Consider the following 15,308-nt stretch of genomic DNA (forward strand, 5'->3'; position numbering starts at 1 on the left):
TTTCATTGAATTTAGCATTGGATATCGTAATGTCATCCATAACACTAGATTCTAATGTTGCGATAGCGGTAGCACTACCGGAGACGTCCTCTTTGCCGAGGGCTAGATCTCGGGCACTCGGTAAAGGGGGTCTTTGCCGAGGGCCAGCCCCAGGAGCCCTCGGCAAAGATAGACCCCCGGCAAAGAGTCCTTTGCCGAGGGCCTGACCCTCGACAAACAAACGGCCCTCGGCAAAATAAATCTTTGCCGAGGGCCTAGCCCTCGGCAAATTGGCCCTCGACAAATATGGCCGGATGGGTCACGGCGGCCACTGGCGTTAGTCTTTGCCGAGTGCCCGCCGTCAGGCACTCGGCAAAGATTTTTTATTATTTTTTAAAATATTCTTTGCCGAGGGCCATTGGCCAGGCCCTCGGCAAAGACCCCCTTTGCCGAGGGCCAGGCTAGACCCTCGGCAAAGAGTTTTTTTTTTGGTTTTTTGAACCCAGTTTTTTTGTGGTGCTATAATACATTATTTAAATCTCAATGTTAAAATTTGGGCCAAATTTGACTTTTTTTGGTATATTTCCCTAATTTATTTCTTTTCGATGATTTTTTTCGAATATTTCAAATTTGAACTGCAGGTGGATGGAATAATGCAATTTAGTGATTCGAAAAATGTTATTCATGGTATTTGGTGTATGTTGAGTCCCTATCCACGAACTCGCATCAAATTTCGAGCATCTTCTTCACGTAACATGACGAGGAACTTGTCGAAAAAGTGTTTTTAAATTATATAAAATTCATACGAAGTCCGAAAATCATGAAACTTATCGAGGTGTCATGTTATCGCATGTGTAGGCTGTGGTAAAAATTTGAGAAGGTTTAGGCATCCGACATCACAACTTGCTCGAAACCCTTGTTTCGCGGGGTGCGGGAGCGGGGAGGCCTGATTTTATTTCTTGGTTCAAACAAAAGGTAATGTCCAATTTAGCTCGTACGTTCGATCGTCCAAGGTGATCGTACGTTTGATTAATATAACGATCTATCATGCTTCACCTTGCAGGCCCAGACCGGTTCGTCCATGAGTGACGAGTTGAAACAGGTTGCAAACGGCTGTGACATTAGGGTGAAATCATTTACCGGCTATGACATGAACGGATATCGCTTCCACACAACAAGTTACGAGCAGATTCGGCCCAAACGAAAAACCACAAATAGCGAAGTTTGTACGCCCGGCACTGATGGCCTCGGCTATCATGGTAGAGTTGAGGAAATCTATGAACTCTCATTTCATGGAGACAAACCTCTTAAACCTATCATGTTCAAATGCCACTGGTTTTATCCTCGATCAACGAGACGAACCCCTCATCTTGGGCTAGTCGAGATTCGAGAAGATTCCATCTATCCTGGAAAAGATGTCTACATTGTGGCTCAACAGGCCGTGCAGGTGTATTATACTCGATACGCCAACCAAGACAAAGAGGATCTTAAGGGTTGGGCTATTGTGCATCAGGTATCTCCACACGGTAAACTACCTACCCCAAACGATGATGATTATAACTTCAACGCAAACACATATGATGGATAGTTCTATCAAGAAGATGGGCTACCAGGCACGTTTGAGATAGTCTTACCCAAAGCAATCGAAATGGAAGTAGACAACAAAATGGTTGATGGCGAGGTCGATGGAGATGTGGTGGTAAATGCCAAGGACATAGCAATGCTTGAGCGATTACTTCTAGGCAATGACTACGATGACAACATAGAACCTTCGGATAGTGTTGCCCATTTGGACAATTTTGACAGTGATGATGAGACCTATGATCCCAATCATGAAGATTATTCCTAGTACATGTAATACTATGTTTTTTTTAATTTGTGTTTTGTTTATATATTTTGAATCTATTTCTAATATATGTACTAATTAGTCTTGTTCATTCTTTGTGATTGCAGGTGATTGAACAAAGATGGCGAGTAGACGTCCACGCCGTGACACGCCCTCGGTTTATGGGAGAGACCGCCCTCTCCTTCGAGGTGAGGGGTCGTCGTCTGTGGCAGCGTCTGTAGGAGGTGACGAGAGGAGGACCAGGGGCAGCAGCCACAGGAGGCAGCGGTCTCCTCCCTCTTCCCGTCTTTCTGCTTGATTTCTCACCATCTTCCTGTCTTTCTCGCAGGAGGCTGCGCACCCGGGCGAGGTCTCGGAGTTCTCTGCGTGGGCTATGTCCCACATGGGCAGGGCGTCATCCTCTGTCTCCTTCGACCCGGCTGCCCCGCCCCAGGTGTACTCCGACCCAAACGTATACACTAAAGTCCAAGAGTACACATCCTCAGTAAGGGAGATCTATGGGGAAGATTACAATGTGCGCACTGAGCCCATTGATGCAGAGACGATCATGAGGCTCGGAGGAGGCAAGAAGCACGGGCGGCTGTGGATTGCAGACGGCGCCATCGACTCCACCACTGTTCCCTCCCTCGACGCTATCCGAGCACGGAGCACGAGCTCCAGCCAGCCCATATGCTCACGGCCTTCTCCAGCACTGCAGCAGGTCCAGGCACTCCAGGTAATTCCTGTTTTACTCGTCGTACGTTGATATTTACACACCTAAATTAGATTTGCATTACTGATACATTGGAGTGAAATATTGCAGGCCGAGCTGCAAGAAACAAAAAGGCAAAGTCAAGAGCAGAACGTGGAACTGACCGCACAGCTGCAGGCCCAGCAGGTCGCGTTCGAGGCCGCGTAGAAGCAGATGGCGGAGATGATGGCGATCATGCAAAGTCTTGGGCAAGCATCGGGTGTACCTGTGCAGTTTTCAGCTCCTCCTCCTCCTACTCCTGTAAGTATGAAAGTTCACTTTTCGCTTATGTTTTGCATGTATGTCGGCGTTCGTGCCGTTGTGGATGTCGGCGTTCGTGCCGTTGTTTCTTGCAGGTTTTGGAAACCTCCCCGTGCAGGGGAGGTGCTGCCGAAATTTTCAATTGAGTCTAATCTTTTTGTATTCCTAGATTACTAGATGCAATCTCTAAGTTCCAAAACTGTTTCCCCGGATTACTCACACATGCAATCTCTGCTCCTTTGTACAGCCTCCGTCCGCGGGTTCCAATCAATTTGGTAGTGCGTCACCGGGTGATCCCGCCTTTCCTTCACCACCGTCTCATAGGCTACCTTGATAAGGACTAGTGCTAGGTGATGTGGTTGGACTTTATTGTAATATTTGTGGTTTATGGTTCTGACTTGTGCTTGGATTTCATGAACTTGTCGTAATAAACATGTGAATGATGATGAACATGTGACTTGTCGTTGTAATATATTGTGATTTGTGGTTCACAATTATGGTTGTGATATATTGTGAGAAAATGGGTTCTGTGTGATATATATATGTGATGGTTGATATATATATGTATATATATGAAATGCTTGTGTCGATGGAATGCAAAAAACAAAAAAAAATTAAATTTCTGCCTCTTTGCCGAGGGCAATGACCAAGGCCCTCGGCAAAGAAGGGTCCTTTGCCGAGGGCCGTCCCATTGCCCTTGGCAAAGATTTTTAAAAAAAAAATTTCTGCAACATTTCTTTGCCGAGGGCCATGGTTGGAGGCCCTCGGCAAAGATTTTTCAAAAAAAAATAATAATTCTTTGCCGAGGGCCGTCCCATTGTCCTCGGCAAAGATTTTTTGGAAAAATTCTGCATATTTCTTTGCCGAGGGCCATGGTTGGAGGCCCTCGGCAAAGATTTTTCAAAAAAAAAAAGAATAATTCTTTGCCGAGGGCCCCGGAGACGGCCCTCGGCAAAGACTCCGTCCCAGGCGCCGGCGTCGTGACGGCTGCTTTTCTTTGCCGAGTGCCGCTCCAGCCCTCGGCAAAGGCTTTGCCGAGTGCCCAATAAAGGGCCCTCGGCAAAGACCCTCTTCGCCGACTCAAAATTCCCCGAGAGCTCTTTGCCGAGGGCCGCCCTCGGCAAAGCCTTTTCCGAGGGTTAATGGGCCTTTGTCGAGGGCCTCAGGCCCTCGGCAAAGAGGCCGTAGGCAGCTGGCAGCCTTGACACCTTCCGCTCCAGAAATGTTTTAGAAATTGCAAATATATTCTAAAGCATCTCTGGGATGCAGGGAATTTGAAACTTTTAGATGTTACATGCTAGCACATTGTAAACTTCAAATGACTTGCTATAAACTTTGTAGTTAAAACTTTGCACTCTAAGATATTCATAACTTTGTAGTAGAATTCATGTTTGAGAATTCTAAAAAGTAGTAAGCTGAGCAGTAGGGCAAACCTCAATATCACACTCTAATGTAATCAGTATGTCTGATGTGGCCTAAATGAGTATTCTAGGTTGTATTTGTTTTAACCTTGGAGTAAAAAATTCAAGATTCTAGGCGTGCATTAACGGAGAAGGAAAAGTAGGCAAACTGGTGACGCGCGACGTAGCTGGATTTTTGTGTTGTTTTGGCGTGGTGGCGCGCTGCACGATCGAAGTATGGTTCCCGTTCCGTGGAAAAAGGGCCGGGACGCTGTTGTCGTCGATCACGGGTTCGGAGGAAGGTCTCGGGAGATGACTGATGAGGTGTCACACCTAGTTTTCCAAAAAAAAAAACCAAGCTCGCTATATGTATGTTCAGGAAGTCTACACATACAACAACAGAACGAATGGTATCAGAAACAATGTTATTAAATAACGTATACATAGCTATATTAACACTTACATCAGAGTATTACGGAACTATAACTATTTACAGGGACAACTGACTGGGGTAACGTACGCCTAACACTTCCATCAGTCTTCTGAGAACTCCTCCATGTCTTCTTTAATCTTCTAAGCAACTTTTGCTAGAGACTGGGACTGTGGGGGAAATAGCAAGGGTGAGCACATGTCGTACTCAGCAAATATAATATGGACGAATGAAGGTTCAAAAGGACGACACTGTTTTACTGCGGTTAGCATTTTAGTAAGTCACAATTTTAACATTAATGTAGCATAAAGTTGTGCTTAAGCTCCAGTTCCCGTATAATCATAAGTAATGGCAATTATACAATAATGATTAAATATGAGCATCAACATCATAGAATAAAAATAAGAACCAATTATTTCGTTAGTTTTCCAAGCCGCTCATGACCGTGTAATAGTTTTACACTCTACAGAGGTTGTACACTTTCACCATGAGCCGTGATTTACCCTTTCATCCAAGACGGCCAACCTCTTGACCAACTTTCAAGAAAGGTCGGCATGGTTCACTATGAAGTCTATCAAAAGTTCATCTAACAAGTTAGAGCCGCTAGGTTTTAGTGGCAGGCAGATATAGAGCCCCCCTCTAAGGTGGCACACTCACGCAAAAGTACTCAAATTAACAGAGGCTGCACTATACCCAACGGTGTCAAACTCCTCTTGCGCCTTTTGGTAACCACTAACAAACTAGAAAATGTCCTCATACTTGACTAAAGCCAGAGCCATATAGCACTCATGGTTGTACTATAAGTCTCGGATTTTGCTCACAGATAAGTAGGGATTCCATATTGCTAAAAAGCACATTTTAAACATCACTGCATATACCATTAGTCATTATTAAGGAGCTTTCATCATTAAGTAGAGCAACTAGCAAAACTACCCATATACATGAACCATAGGTATCAAGGATTAGGATAACAACATCTAGGCAAGTCCTTAGTGGTAGATCAAATTAGGCACATGGAAGTATGAATTTAGTTGCATAAGGTTATTAGGTATCAAGGAAAGCCACATATTATACTTGCATTTTACACTTGCTCAAGCTTCCTCATACTTTGCTTCTGGTCATCATCTTCTTATCTTAAGCACTCACAAACGGTTCTTGTTTTACTCGTAGCAAGCACCACGCATAGGCAAACATAATAAAAGCAGCTAAGGACAGTACACCATATAAGATAAAAACAACATACTACAAGAGAGCTAGTGCTATGAGATAAAAAAAACGCCGATATTGGAACTCCTGTTTAAAAGAAACGACTACCGAGAGTTCTATATTATAAGAAAAAGAAACAACTACAAGCTTGATTTATTTTAGTTAAACACAATCATGGAGAAGTTGTTAATTCAGATTAAACAAATCTTAATTTAATTTAATAACCAAGGTAAATCTAGTCATATTTTACTTATAAATATTGTTGTATATTTAAGCAAATGAAACACTAACTTTGCCAAATAAAAGGATGGGTGAAACACCTACTCGAACTGCATATGATGCGGGTTTAAGTTAAACAATTTATAATTCAAAAACACAGTGATAGCAATTAATCATATTAATATTTTTTTATATAAAAACACCGTATAGAACCTATATTGTTTTTAATTCTAAAACTAGTTGTATGATCATTAATCAATTTAATATTTATTTACAAAAGGCCGACGTGGCAACCCTACATTGCTTTTGATTAACTTAGAAAGCTAGTAGCACATGAACTTTAATCAAGTTAATATTTAACTTCAGAAATATGGACATATTAAACGTCGACACTAACACACTTACTCTGTTATCGTGAATCTAACAGAACAAAAACGGGTAGAAACGGAGCTAAAACAGCCGTATGGCGCAAGATTGAAGCTGTACGTACACTACAGCAGACGCGTGCTTTGCCGAGTGCAATTGCAGTCGGCAAAGAAGGCTTTGCACTCGGCAAAGCTTTTGCCGAGTGCTGCACTCGGCAAAGAGCTGTCGGCATATCCCTTCACGGCAAAGGCTTCTTTGCCGAGTGCCGCATGTCGGGCACTCGGCAAAGGATTTCCCGAGTGCCACGACGGCACTCGGCAAAGAAAAGCCGCCGTGATGGCCAGGTCACGGTGACGGCCCCTTTGCCGAGTGCCACGCGTCGGCACTCGGCAAAGAAATGTGTTTTTTATTTTTTTTAAAATGCTTTGCCGAGTGCCTGAATCTGGGCTGGGGATCACATGTGGAGATGTCTGGGTTTTAGGCATCGTACGTCACAACTTGCTCGGAAACTTCTAAATTTTTTACCACACCCTCTACATGCGATGACACGACACCTCGACAAGTTTCGTGATTTTCGGACTTCGTTTGCATTTTATATAATTAAAAAACACTATTTTAACAAGTTGGTGGTCATGTTTCGTGAAACAGATGTTGGAAATTTCACCAATATCCCTGCACACGGCCTCAAAATACACTCAAAAACATGAATACCATTTTTTGAATCGCTAAATTCCAATATTTCATGCACCTGCAGTTCAAATTTACTTTTTCGAGAAAAATTTAAGTAAACATAAAAATTTAAAAAATATACCAAAAGGTCATAGAAAAGTTCCAAATTGGAACATGTGCTTCAAGGTACTGTATAAATGCCACAGAAAAAATTTGAAAAAAAAAAATCTTTGCCGAGTGTCGGAATTGGCACTCGGCAAAGGAACCTCTTTGCCGAGTGCCAGGCCAGACACTCGGCAAAGACAGAACGTTTGCCGTGTGCTAACGGCCAACACTCGGCAAAAGATGACGACGGAGCCACCGGAGTCGCCTGAGGTATTTTGCCGAGGGTTATTCTTTGCCGAGTGCCTGACACTCGGCAAAGAGGACGTTTGCCGAGTGTCCCTCTTTGCCGAGTGTTTAGCACTCGGCAAAGACGGCCTTTGCCGAGTGTGGCACTCGGCAAACTGCCTCTTTGCCGAGTGCCCGTGTTTCGACACTCGGCAAAGCGCCGAGCACTCGGCAAAGAGCACGTCTCCCATAGTGGTAGGAAGGTGTTGGAATTGTGTATCGATAGGCATGACATCAGCACCATCTTTGATCAATAAAATAAAGGACAAGGAGATGTGCGTCTCACCTTTAATCAAACATGCATGACGCTTGTTACTGGTGTCAAGGCGACGGAGGAAATAGCAACTGTTTCTGCTGTTGGACAGGAACTGGGTGGCCGTGACTTGCATCTACTGAACAGGAAGCATCACGTACAGTGTGCAGATAAACTTGCATGGTACTAGATACGGTTCGGCTGCGACTAGCAAAACAAGCACAGAATTGCTCAGACTAACTGAAGGGAAAAGAGAGAGAGATAGGAACTATATGAATGTGCAGTGCTCACCGATGGCTAACAACGATCGATGGCCGGAGTTCTGCAAGGGATGGTGGAGAACAGAGCGGGATGGACGATGGATGGACTTGCATATGGAGAACGGCCTACGGTCTTTCCTGCAGCGTAGATGCATGATCAGGCCACGGGACGATGCCGATGAGGTCTGAACAGCTTCCAAGCGATCTCTGGCGATGCTCCGGGTGGCTGCGTCCTTCACGGCGCCTTATAAACTGCTTCTCCGGCGCAGTTTGTGCAGATTTCGACGGTGGCCGGCGGCATCGCATGAACAAACTAGGGCACATTTGGAGCAACCTTGATGATGGGAAAGATTGGCTCTGGCGGCGGCATGGATCATCATTGATTGGCTTAGTTTTAGAGTTTAGAAAAGATACAATGGACCAGGCTTGTTATGTATATAGACAACAGAGGGTCATATGGCAAACGTCGTGATGGAGATTGACAGGAAGTCCTTGATGTGCACGACTAGAAATTTGACAAAGAGAGAGATCGATGATCCGTGCAAAGGAAGTCCAGTTAAGGAAGAAAAATAAAGGAACGGTTGGTTTCTTCCTTCAAAAGATCATTATTTTATATTATATATCATTACGTGTTAAGGAAACAAATGCATGGAGCAAATAAACAGAATTGATAGGAGATGGATTAGCAAAGCTGAGATGATTTAGACGATTCCTAAATGTATTTTGAAAACTTTGCACCCTCAAATACAATGTCAAGCAACAAGCAAACATCACATCCATCAAAAACTAGTAAAATTGATTCAGAATATTTTGTAAATTCATATTTTTTTATATCTAAATTTACGCTAGCTCAAACTAAACTTAATAAATTTTATCTAAATATTAAAATCATTTGGTTTATTTTGTGTTTTCTATTCACAGCCCGAAATCGAAAACCGTGGATCGGACGCAACCAATGACGACGTCGGGCATTCATTACTACTGTTGAACCCGGCCAACTGACAACCGTACGCAGAAACATGTCAGCCATCACCGCGCTTCCTTTTTTTTCTTTGTGGTACTTCTAGATAGATCGAGGGTCCGTTTGGTTGGGCTTCCCAAAAGCCAAAAGCCTAACTAAAGGGACTGTTTTTGGAGGCTGTTTTTTTAGAAGCAGCTGCTTTTCCGTACTATATTTTTGAAAGCTAGTTTGACCCTGTTTTTGACTTTTGACTTTCTACTTTTTCGAAATTGATGAAATAAAAAGCTCTTCCATAGTTGTTTCAAGAGAGATAAAGATAGAAGGTATATTTTATACTTGTTTAACTAAACATTTTTTAGTTTTTCTATAACTTACAGCCCACAGCAGTTTTTTTCACAGCTCACAGTCCACAGCATCTTTTTTGCACAGCCACATGTCAACTAAACACACCCTGATTTCTACGAGGCTGTGTCGCTGCGTCCTCAACCGGGGCTCGGAGCTAGCTAGATGCAGACGTGGAGCTGAGAGAAAGCTAGAGAGGAGATGGGGCCAGTTGCCTCGAAGGAACAACCAAGCATGAGACAGAATATATAAATAATAATCATTCTATTTTTGTCTCTGTTCCACATCAGCTGCCTACGTCGTCAACATCACTGGGACGCCCTTAGGGCACCTCTGTAAAGTGTTCAGACAAACAGACACAGATGTATAAAAGCAAGTACGATAAGTTAATCTAAAAAAGCTATATAAAAGATGCCATCTCAGATGTTTAGTGAGATGAAGAATGATTAGAAAAGAGGAAAAACAAAACAGACAGTAAACTTACAAACTAGCTACTCCCTTCCGGTATACTAGTATTTTCTAAGGCGTGCAACAGTTTCAAGAAAAAAAAATAGTACTCTGCCTATTGAACCACATATATGCTAAAAACCAAATATAATTTCTCTGTCTATTAATTTATAATAGTTTTTACAGAATAAATTTTTTTAGCTAATCACATGTCTTCTCTATATCATCTATCTATCTCATCTCCTCATATCTTGGTTTTTATCTAAGAAACTATTTCCTCGTCTATCTTCTTTAATTATAGTGACACATCATCTTTTCCTTAGTTTAGATCCTGATTAATGAACATATAACTAGTTTCATCTTTCATGGTTGGGAGTTCCCTTAGAAATCGGACTGGAGGTAATTCATAGGCTCCAAAATATAAAGGAATCTCTATGACAGACTGATGTGGTCAGATATTTCAATTGAAAAGTATTATACGAATGAGCTATTAGATTGGTTATTATAGACAGCGGTATCTTCTAGCCACTAGTTAGCTAGCTTTATTACTAACCATTTCTCTAATTAATTATGTTATTATAAAATATTGGTTTAAAGTTTATACCAATAATGAAAACATTTGTTTAGATGTAGTCGAATATTTTGTTAGCAAATGTTACTGCTAAATATCAGTACAAATTTAACCGTCTTATCCATCTCATAATCAATCATCACGTGCTGACAGTACAATCACGCGGTTTCTCCTCTAGAAAGAATATCCCTATTATCATGACGCAAGCGAAGACGTCACGAACCGCTCATGCTGACCCAACACTGTACTCATCCGTGTGCCGGTGTTCTCTGGTTGATTTCTCTCGCTACCCGCTGAGTGCTGAGGCCTGGCCTCGCGTAGTACAAATAGCGAGAAGTGGCAAGCACACGTCGATTCACTCCACCGTCCACACGGATCCCCAATTCCCAGGACAACACAAGCACATCAGGATCCAGGGAGATAAAGAGATGGAGCAGCAGGCAAGACATGGCGGTGAAGGTGTACGGGTGGGCAATCTCGCCGTTCGTGTCGCGGGTGCTGCTGTGCCTGGAGGAGGCCGGCGTCGACTACGAGCTCGTCGCCATGAGCAGGGAGGCCGGCGACCACCGCCGCCCCGACTACCTCGCCAGGAACGTGCGTGCTGCTGCTGCTGCTGCTCTAGGCCCCTGCTGTCTGGATTATTACTGACTGTATCCCCTGTTCTGATTGCAGCCGTTCGGGGAGGCGCCGGTGCTTGAGGACGGAGACCTCACCCTCTTTGGTACGCCCGCCACGCCAACAAAACGCATACTTCACTCCATTTCGTGTCCTCGCTTACTAATCGCATCAATCACCGAGTTTCATTTTTATACTCCGTCTGTCCGGTTCATAAACACGGGTCTCCAATAGGCTCGTTTTCCAACAAAAATTCGGCCCAGCAGACATCGTAGCAACAACGTACGTCTCCCGGGCTGGCCTAGTTACCTAACGACCGGCCGGGAGAATGACCCGGTCTCCGACCGGAAGTCCTGGCTAAGGAAGGGACATAGTCCGACTCCGACCTCCTTTTCCTACCGGGAATACGCCGAACCTCTGCTTGTCGCTTTTCTCCGACCGACACGGTCGGAGCCGACCGGAAACGACCGACCGGGGACACCCGCTCAGTAAGGGCTCGGGGATCAGGCGGAGCAGATAAGGTACGGCGCTCAAGTCAACCGCAATACCGAGAACCGTACCCTGCACACCTGCAGGACAGTGCCATCGGGCCATGCCAGACGGGTACTATGCAACCTTCTAGGCGTGTCAGAACCCAAATAGTATTGTGGGCGCCGATATTTGCCTTACAGTACTGTAGGCGCCGACATTTACCATACCGGACGAACACGGTAAAGCCTGCCACATGCGTCTGACATAAACAGTATTGTGGACGCCAACGACCGTCTCGTACCCGATAGCGTGGGCAACAAGACTAGGTAGCACACATATACATTTTCTCTCTTTCTCTCTAAACATATAAGGCCATCCCCTTCACCTATAAAAGTGGATGCGCTCTCTCCCAACAGGAGGGTCTCTTTTTCAGACGCTCTGGGATGGCTAGGGATTCCACGAGGGCCCAGGAGGTAGCAGCGGCGTGGCTAGGGAGGCACTGGCGCGTAGCCTCGAGATGCGATAGCGGCGTGGGATGTTGCGGCGCAGGCTCAGTAGGCGGCGGCGTGGGCTCTAGGAGGGCGTTGGCGCCAGGACGACAGCCACCAGGTCGCCAGGCCGCCTGCCACCAGAGGTATGATTTCTGATTCCAGTGAATATTTTGATCGTCTCAGCAATTAAGATGTGTACAGAAAGTGTTAGTTTTCTTTTTTCGAAATCTAAGTCCTGATAGTTGTGCCACAGCTCACAGGTGTCGTCACGAACAAGATGATTTTTTGGCTTGGGCTGGTTTGCTAAACCTAGTTCTACGTGAAGCTGAAAGGTGTAAAATTTCTCCTCAGGATTTGTGATTAGCTGGTAGTGCAGCAGTGTGTGGTAATTTCATTTGATTTCTTCACTTCAGGATTTGTACACAATTTCTATTGTGGGATTTCTTCGTCTATTTACTAGAACAGTTGTAGTAGTTTGTTAGCACGACCAGTGTAACTTTTAAAGTTTTGCCGGAGCAAACGTTTTGTTTAATATTCCTCACTTATGTTATCTCTGCATGGGTTTTACTAATGCCATTTACAAATTTGATTAGGTCCTACTTCTTTGGTGACATTTCTTCAAAAAGAAATGCAGAAGCATATCCAAATTTCCTATTCCATTTGTACTGATTATTTCGTTGGAAAATATCGATGCGATCAGAATGAAATGCTGCCACTAATTGTCAATACTCCTGGCTGGGTAAAAGGTATCTCTTAGTCATGCGAGAGCTGATTTGCTTGGTCTTACCACATACTTGATTCAGTAATGTTTTCTTTTTTGCATTTTTATTTAATGCAGGTGCTGGTTTTGATATGCTCATAGAGATGCTAAGGTATATCTACCCCGCAATAGTTGTTCAGATATGCATCACAGTGCAGAGCAAGAATCTCCCTGATGGAGTGTTTTGGCTAGATGGTTGGCAAGCAGGACCTAAGATGATTAACATCGATGCTGCCTCTCATGATGCCTCGAATAGATCGTGAGTAACTTTTTTCAGTTAGAAATTCAGAAACATGATATAGTTCCTTGTATTTGTAAAATATACATGTAGGCTTGTAACTATGAACATTAAGCCATTTATCTCTGGTTGTGCTAGACCTGTATATTATATAAGTGATTCTGTGATTGCACCATTCAGAGATAGTTGTATTTGGGAAGTTTACATATTCTCTACCTGTGTTCACCGGATAATGCATTCCATATTTAGCTATCAGTTTTCCTTATACCATGTTTTGACTACAGATGAGGGTACTGACATGTGTTCATTTCATATTTAGCTATCAGTTTTCCTTATACCTCTGTTTGTCCTAATGGAACCCGACTACAGATGAGGGTACTGACATGTTCATTCTAAAACATGGAATAGCATCGGATTTCAAACAATTAAATATCACAGTGGACTTAATGGTGGCCGTAGCGTTAGCACGGACTTAATGGTGACCGTAGCGTTAGCAAGTGCCTCTGCTGGTCTGAACAGAGTGCTGTTGAAGTGGAGAGACGGGTGTAACTTGACACAAGACAAGTAATGTGATTTCATATACCCACACTATTTCTTTGAGGAAGATCACACATCTGCTGTTAGAGAAGTAAACTTCTGCCTGTATCATGTTCCTGCATGCAGTTTATTTTCCTTTCTGAGTGCACCCTGCAACTTCTTTGAAGCATATTGTACTTGCAACAATGAAATATATTCTAGATTGGCAAAATAGATCTTTAGAGGAGCTCTGGAACTCCTGATATGAATTTATTTTTTAGGGGTGGAAATCTGTGATCAGGTGATTTCAGCTAAGTTGCTAGGGTATTTACCCCTACTGGTTTTACCTGATAAGAATGACTTCAAATCAGAAATCAGTAGTTTACAAACCTGTAGGTTTGGAGGCCATAGTATACTCACAAATTTTCAAAAATTTTGCAATGAAGGTTTGGCGCAATTACAGAAAAAAAGAATAAGTTTTGTCTTAACTTTGGGCAGCATTTCTGACAATTGAGTTGCTGTTGTCTGTCTTCTTTCAGTAATTCTGTTAGACATTCAAGATTTTGTTCCCCCAAATCTATGTCAAAAGAGAGCTCTTGCTGATTTTGTTAGGGCTCATGGATCTGCAAGCCCCAATATTTGGTTTGCTTAATAACATAACAGTTTGCTATTAGTTTCTTGGAATTTCTTTCCACGTTGCAGTTTCGTTACATTAAGATTAAATCAAGCCTTACTGTTTGCAATGGTTAGCATATACGGTGAAAGCTATTTGTTTACCCTGTTGCAAATCTAACTGATTACCTCTTCTCTGTGTACAGATCCTGGTAGTTCTGGAAGTTGCTTTGCGAGTATCCATTACTCTTAAACTCAAGTGTTCCATGTTAAATAACCAGGTTAGCATGGATCCATTTGTCATCCGTTGACATTGATATGTAGGGTGCAACCAGTCTCCAAGTGATCAAGTTCATCAAGAACTCATGTTACCTAGCATTTCTTTGCCATTTTCCTGTAAATGTTTGGTCACTACAAAGTTTTGAGTCTAATTTGCATTGATAAGTATATACTATTTTGTGCAGGAATCAGGCCGCCGAGCTCCCAATTGGCAAGAAACACACGTCATGCTGGGTTGCAGTAAGGCTTTGGTTCAGCAGCATCTGGCACTCATCCAAATACAAGGTAGTGGAACATGCCAAATTCTTATGTAAAGGAAGCCGGTGTTAGTCCAGGCGAACCCCAAATTAAGATTTGCCAAGATCAGTGAGACAACGCAAGTGGTGTATTTTGCACATGACTTTTTAGTTTGCTGCATTATTTGTATTGCCTCATAATGTTTCTGAAACCTGCAAGAGATTTGCTAAAATGTTTGTTCTATGTTGGGAACTCTCGATGTTTCGCTGGCTTTAAGTGAAAGCAATCAGAAGTTTGGAGCATAATACTCCAAAATCTTCTAGATGGCCTATTCTTTTTCCCATTGGCAATATATTTTATTGTCATCTCATTTTATTTTCCATGCATTCTTTTTCCTATTGGCAATATATTTTATTGGTTGTTTGATTTGTATTATTAAATGTAGCCTGTAGCGTTAGCACGAGCACTATACTAGTGAGTATAAGTGAGGCATTACATAAAGATGGCATCTTTAAAATTCCGCGGTCTAATCCTCATTAGCATAAATATTAACAAATAATAACACAACATGGTCCATGTGAGACTAGAGCTAAGTGTGAGCTAAAGCTGAAAAAAAATTACATGTTCTATATGGAGTCAAGTGGCACAAAACATTTGATATGAGGTTTTCTTGAACCATGAACAAACCACTATACACCATATGCTGTGTCCAGGAATCAATCACACATATATGACGACTAAATTACAAAGTATCAAGCA

The 15,308-nt window shown here is 43.0% G+C and overlaps 2 long non-coding RNA genes and 1 pseudogene across 2 annotated transcripts; all 3 read left to right on the top strand.

Moving 5' to 3' along the window:
- The window catches only part of LOC136513299 (uncharacterized), a 218,825-nt pseudogene that overhangs the window by 113,513 nt on the left and 90,004 nt on the right, over positions 1-15,308 (top strand).
- Positions 10,846-11,964, top strand: LOC136512240 (uncharacterized). The gene is made up of 3 exons (XR_010773013.1): positions 10,846-10,924; positions 11,003-11,051; positions 11,833-11,964. It is a non-coding gene; the product is annotated as an uncharacterized lncRNA (long non-coding RNA).
- Positions 12,147-12,925, top strand: LOC136511522 (uncharacterized). Its single transcript, XR_010772746.1, has 3 exons — positions 12,147-12,239; positions 12,501-12,653; positions 12,746-12,925. It is a non-coding gene; the product is annotated as an uncharacterized lncRNA (long non-coding RNA).

The sequence above is a fragment of the Miscanthus floridulus genome, chromosome 16 (genome assembly GCF_019320115.1).
Source record: "Miscanthus floridulus cultivar M001 chromosome 16, ASM1932011v1, whole genome shotgun sequence".
NCBI lineage: Eukaryota > Viridiplantae > Streptophyta > Magnoliopsida > Poales > Poaceae > Miscanthus > Miscanthus floridulus.